This window comes from Lactuca virosa, chromosome 8 (genome assembly GCF_052849685.1).
Source record: "Lactuca virosa cultivar CGN04683 chromosome 8, Lactuca_virosa_CGN04683_v6, whole genome shotgun sequence".
NCBI classification, from domain to species: Eukaryota; Viridiplantae; Streptophyta; class Magnoliopsida; order Asterales; family Asteraceae; genus Lactuca; species Lactuca virosa.
Window position 1 is genome coordinate 36636286 of NC_136433.1, and position 7016 is coordinate 36643301.

Below are 7016 nucleotides of genomic sequence, written 5' to 3' on the forward strand. Positions count from 1 at the left end.
GAGTCAAGTGGTGAAGGAACTTCAAACCCTAGCACTCAACTTGAGGAGGAAACTTCTGTTGAGCCAATTGACAAGTCTGTACCTCTGAGGCGTTCCACAAGGGTTAGGAATGCACCTGAGCATTACTATGGATTCCATATTACTGCGGAAGGTGATACACTTATCAGTGATGAGACACTGATAGGTCTGGATGAACCTAACAGTTACGCGGAAGCCATGGCAGGCCTTGAGTCAGCCAAGTGGAAAGAGGCAATGGACAGCGAGATACAGTCCATGTATGACAATCAAGTTTGGAACTTGGTTGAGAATGTACCAGGTCGTAAGACTGTAGGGTGCAAATGGATCTTCAAGAAGAAGACCGACATGGATGGTAATGTACACACTTATAAGGCACGACTGGTTGCAAAGGGTTTCTCACAAACTCCGGGAGTTGATTATGATGAGACCTTTTCTCCAGTGGCCAAGATTAAGTCTACTAGGGTTCTGTTAGCCATAACCGCATTTCATGACTATGAAATATGGCAAATGGATGTCAAAACCGATTTCCTTAATGGAAAGTTGGCTGAGGATGTTTACATGAGTCAGCCAGAGGGTTTTGTCAACACAGAGTACCCTAATAGAGTGTGTAAGCTTGAGAAATCCATTTATGGGTTAAAGCAAGCACCTCGCAGATGGAATCTTTGCTTTGATGAGAAAGTCAAGGAATTTGGCTTTTCTAGGAGTGAAGATGAATCTTGTGTATATGTCAAGGCTAGTGGGAGTATAGTTAGCTTTTTGGTATTGTATGTGGATGACATACTACTCATAGGAAATGACATCCCAACTCTGCAGGAAGTTAAGTCCTGGCTTGGGAAGTGTTTCTCTATGAAGGACCTAGGAGAAGCTGCCTATATTCTAGGGATAAGGATCTTGAGAGACCGGAGTAAAAGACTAATTGGACTTAGTCAGAGTACTTACTTGGATAAGGTGTTGAAGAGATTCGGCATGCAGGACTCCAAGAAAGGAGAGTTACCCATCCAGAGTAATGCCAGATTGAGTAAGACACAAAGCCCTAGTACTGAGGCTGAGATAGCAGAAATGAGTCAAATACCTTATGCTTCGGTTGTAGGATCGATCATGTATGCTATGACGTGTACTCGACCTGATGTAGCCTTTGCTTTGAGCATGGTTAGCAGGTATCAGGGGAACCCTGGCAAGGCACACTGGACTGCGGTAAAGAATATCCTCAAGTACCTACGGAGGACTAAGGACTGGGTCCTTACCCTCGGTGGGAGTGAAGACTTGAGAGTTGTAGGGTATAGTGATGCTAGCTTTCAGACTGATAGGGATAATTTCCGCTCTCAGCCAGGCTGGGTCTTTACGTTAAACGGAGGAGCAATTTCTTGGAAGAGTTCCAAGCAAGAGACAGTGGCTGATTCAACTTGCGAATCAGAGTATATAGCAGCTAGCGAGGCAGCAAAGGAGGCGATATGGCTGAAGAACTTCATTGGAGACCTTGGAGTTGTACCAGCTATTAAAGAGCCAATGGAAATTTTCTGTGATAGTGAAAGTGCAGTTGCCTTAGCCAAGGAACCAAGGGATCACGGGAGATCCAAACACATCGACAGAAAATACCATTTCATCAGACATCGAATAGAAGAAGGACTCCTCGTGGCAAAGAGGGTATCATCAGATGACAATCCAGCAGATCCCCTCACGAAGGGACTGACTCGGGTTAAGCATCTCCAGCATGCTCGGAGCATAGGGCTGAAGGATGATATTAGATTTAGTAGTTAGATAACCTTGAAATTTGTAAAGTGTAATTGACATTAGATGATGAATAAAAGGTGTTTTATTTATGAGTAAAGTGTTGCTATCTCTTGTCGATCGTTTACTATATTTCTTTTGCATGTTTTGACTTCCAGAATAATTATGTTTGGTATATCATATTATTCGAACCTCCACAGTCGGTCATATGTCGGAAGTAGGTATGAATCAAGACTGTTATGATTGGTTGCAGAGGTCTAAGTTGTTGGACATGGCTACAACACTCATGAGTGCTCATAAGTTCTGAGCATTGGACTCAACCCACGCTCACTGGAATCACTTCATGGAATTTATCTCGAGTGATCGTGAGACGGTAATATCATATAAGTCTTCAAACCTAGAGATATGATTTGTTACTTATGAGTTGGTTATGCATTGATTGTACGTTAACGCATTGGTAACTCGATGTTATAAAACGTGCTTTTGTGTATAATTCAATGAGTGGTAGAACAAACATATGAGTCGAAGTTTATCTCTTCCTTCTTGGATTAGAAGCTGATATCTGGGCCCCTCGATGATTTTGTTTTGACCTATGTATCGGGCCCGGTCAGAACTAAGTTGATGTGTTCAATTAAGTTCTTTGTCAAACAAATCGGAAATCGGGAAACAAACTGTTGGACAATAAGTAAGACATTGTTCCATGTATTTGTCCGGTTGATATCTAGAACAGAGGATTATATGATCACTTATCTTAAATGGCGTATCATCATCTTCTCAGTTCCGAGAAACCTTGAAAAGAGCTACGATTGCTGATCGGTTCCTGAAGTCATACTTGCAGTTATAGTTATTAGACTTATCCAAGTGGGAGACTGTTGGATAAGGTGTCTAAGTCCATAACTATTTCTGGTATGTACTTGACCCGACCCGGCATGGTCTATTTGGGTTGCATGGCATCATGCATTTGGATAGACTAAATGAGAGAAATAACACTTGTGGTTTATTAATATATTATAAGTTCTAATATATTAATAGTATTATTTAATTAGTATTGATCAAGAATTAATTTAGAATTAATTAAGTGATAAAAAGATAACTAATTAAATATATGGGTTGATCATGTAAATCATCCATAACTTGTATAGTGGGCTAAAAGGCTCCATGGATAATCAAGTTGGGTTAAACCCATTGAATGCTCCATGGAGGCTCCATGGGAGTTACAAACCCATGGGTCATGGAAATGAAGAGTCATGCCACATTAGGGTTTACATGGTGTAACCCTAGATGTGACACACTATATAAGCAACATGTTCTCCACCAAAATCGGTGACACTAAGAAACAAGAGGGCTAGAGCCGATTTTGCAAGTGTAAGATTCTCTCAAAGTTTACTCCTTTGCATTTGGTGTTGTGTGAAGCATTTGAGGCATCATACTTGGGGTGCTAGGCTCACAAGGTTTCAAGGATCATAATCAACAACAAGGTAAGTTATTCTATCTTTCATTCAAGTTAAAAATGTTCCCCATGTATGCTAGATAGGCATATGACCTTGGAATTCAACTTTGCATGATTATTAGACAAACATAGATCCAAGGTTATTAGGGTTGCATGTACACTTAGGAAGTGTTAGAATGCTCAAAACCCATCAAAAACCTTGATACTCACAATGTTCTCAACCCTATTTTCAAGAGTATATGGTATACTTATTTATCCTTGAGAAAGTAAACTCAATAGGAAGATTCAAACCAGTTAAACTAAAGAATAAGGTTGTGAAAGGTTCTTACTATGCTTCTCGATATGCCCAGACAACGCAAGTTAACCAAAAAAACCTGCTAATTAACCAAAATTAATCAATCCCAAACATTTTCCAATAAGATTTATCGATGTAATCTATTTACATGGTAGACTAAAACTTTATATTTTCTTTGGTATTGAGTCTAAAAAATGTTTTTTTGTAATATTAAAAAAGGATAGGTGAATAACTTATTTCTGAGAGCCCAATTTGTATCTTTAAAAGATGTTTTTTACAATAAATCATAACACATATCACCACTGGGTTTTGCTGAGTTGTAGAAATGTGAATCACTCACTTGTATAACGGTTTAAATTCCATCTCCAAATCCAGGAAGGGATCGAATGGGTAAAACATTATAGATATTGACTCGAGTATATCTTCCATTCATGACTTGGTAAGCCACAAAAAAATCATTGACTAAATGCATATACAAAAATGTAAAAATAAAAAAGAAAATCGACATATACAAATTCACTACCTAGTGGACATATCTTCCAAATCGAAACAATGGATGAGAGGTAGCGGTGTTGTTGTGTCCATCCTTTTGCTCTTCAGATATCTATAACTTAAAAAATCAAAATCAACAATACAGATCATAAGAACAAAAATCGAAGCAGATTCAGAAAATGTAACCATTATGGATTTAAACTTAAATCGAAAGGTTTTATAGATTGGAACTTCATAGTTGAAAGTCCAAGGTTCTAAAAAGCTCGGCATGGCTCCGTCATGTCGCGCCATGGCTCCAAGGCTTGCACCTGCCGCCAAGCTTTACCAAAACGCCGTCTTAACTCATATATGTGTATAAAAATGAATAATAGTTGAAAATACATATAAAAATATTAATTATATAGAAAATTGACGCCTTAAGTCGCGTCTTACAAACTTCGTAGCTCGCCAAGGCTCGGAAAAGCTTGAGGCTTGACATTGCCGCCAAGTCACGCCTTATGTTATTTAGAACCTTGGTTGAAACATAATAAAAGAAACATAATCTAAAACGTACCCAAAATCGATCTAAACTATGATTAAATTAAAGTAGAATCCAAAGAAATTTATCTCTATATCATTCCTCCTTCTTTCATGATGATCGAACACAAGACTGATCTACACAAATCGAAGCCCACATATATTTTATTTCTTCTTTCCCCCATTTTCTTTCCCACTATAAAACTTAGGTTAAATAAATTATGTAAAGAAAAAAGGGAGAGAGGGTAAGGGTACTGGAAATGAGGATGGGGCGGGACATTTTTTCATTTTATTTTTGCTGAGATTTAATTGTCATTAATAAAATTCCTAATTTAATAATTTTATTTTTGGTGCGATTTAATTGTCATTAATAGAATTACTAATTTAATTCATTTTATTTTTGGAGAGATTTAATTGTCATTAATAGACTTCCTAATTTAAAACATAATATATGTTTTATAAAATTTGTGGACAAAAATAAATGGGTTGACAAAGATGATGTCAGCAAACAATCAAAATGTGGAAAATATAGGATTGAAATGCAATCAATGACCCTGATTTCTTCAATTTAGAATTAAATGTTTTCTTTTAATAATATTTAGAGATTTAATAAAATAAAAAAAACCACAAAATGTCATGTGGAAAAATTTAATAGAAAATAACCACAAAATGACACGTGGTCAAATCAATAAGAATTTGACATTTGGCAAAAAGATTTTCATTTATTATAGTAGATTTTGTGATGGTACTTAATATTTTAGGAGTTGTGCCTTTAAAAATTCTCAATAATCAGACAATATACTTTATATAATAGAATAGATTAAGATTTAGGATACTATAAATTTATATGATTAGTTATGATCGATCCTGATCTAATATTTCAATACAAAATCTATCATTATACTATATGGTTTTATTATGGTTTTATGTTCTAATTGTATATATACACCTCGTGATAGTTGATTATCAGTCATAGATATAATGTTATCTTTCAAAGCGAAGACAATGGTTTAAAAGAGAGAGATGCATTTAGAAACGCATTTCTTATTTTTATTTATTTGTGATTGTTACATACTCCAGAATCCAACACTGGAATCGCATTCCGACTAACGAATCGGGAAACAGGGCAATCAGTAGCAAATATATCCGACGTCAAGTACTTGGGTTTGTCACCCATTACTGGCATATTCGCACTAACCTTAATCTTACTCTCATAATTTCTCCTGTATGTCTGCCCTAAAACCCCATCCACTTCATCACTTAGATTAAAAAACCTAAACCCTAAATCCAAATGAGCGAAGCAATCGTCATCTGTAATATTATAACCATGAACTCTTGATTCTTCCGCACTGATCGGCACCACGGTGGCTGTAATCCTGAAACTGTTCTCTACTTCAATTGCAATACCATTAGTCGGGGTTGTTCTAGAGATCTGTAGAGATGAATTACGATAAATCCAGTTTTTCCCTTCAATGGATAGAGGAGTATTGTCGAAAAACATAAAAAGATGTTCTTCGTTATCATCCCATGTTGACGTTCTCTTGGCTCCGACAAGGAGTTCGTGATCGTCAAACAATATTCCAATGGATTGCACCCATGTGAAGTCACGAGTGAGTTTAGGGTTTCGTTTTCCGATAAAGTGACCATTGATGTGAAGGTTGGTGTCGGATACAAGACAGAAGTCTTGATCTTTACGACCATGGAAGTAGAATGTGACACCATCTCCTCCTACAAATCGTGGGTCTTGACACACAGCTCCCGGCATGTTGCAACCTTAATTAATATGTACAAAATAATAAACTGATGAAGTTAATATATGTATAATATATTGGATTGAAACTTAACTTATTTATTAATCTCTTTGTGAAATGAACATCTGTAAAAAAAAAACAACTTACTACAAACTGGCTTGCAGGAAACACAATCCATGAAACAGTGGTTTGAGCAGTCGACTGGACGAGTGCCATAGACTGAAGCATAGCGGGAAAAAAGGAAGAAGGCATCTCACTCTTTTCGGTAGTCCAGCAGTGGGGAGTTGAAATGGAGGTAAACCTGGTATCAAAGGTTTCGGAGTTGGTTCCCAGCTTGATGAATGAGCCGGCATATCCATTGCATGTTGCTGCCCAGCCACCGGAGATTCAAAGGTCAAAGAGATGATCAGCAACAAAGGAAACCAAAGCTGCAATGAACTCATCATTTTCATGGTAGAAATTAACTATGGATCGACAACGAGTAAGATTTGTTAAGTTGCTATGTTTGTGTGATTGCTGGTGCATTTGTTTTTTGGTCTGAGGGCCGTTTTATAATCGAACAACCATCGGTTAAAGCAGGAGAGGTTTATAAAATGGTTGGTTTTCATGTGTTTGACGCCATATATAAGTGGTATGAAAAAAAAAGAACATTTGAGGGTGTATAAGGGTACCTTCTTCATCATTTCACATATGGTACTTTACATGCGTTTATACTTTTGTAACCGATCCTATCTTAATAAAAAAATCTATTAGTGATTAAAAGCAC

At 37.0% G+C, this 7016-nt stretch overlaps 1 pseudogene across 1 annotated transcript; it reads right to left on the reverse strand.

Annotated features, from left to right (window-relative positions):
* Positions 1-5553: 5553 nt before the first annotated feature.
* Positions 5554-6702, reverse strand: LOC145130239 (uncharacterized; annotated as a pseudogene). Its single transcript, XR_013717755.1, has 2 exons — positions 6398-6702; positions 5554-6272 (listed from the first exon to the last, which is right to left on the reverse strand). The product of XR_013717755.1 is annotated as an uncharacterized LOC145130239 (transcript).
* Between the last annotated feature and the right edge of the window lie 314 nt (positions 6703-7016).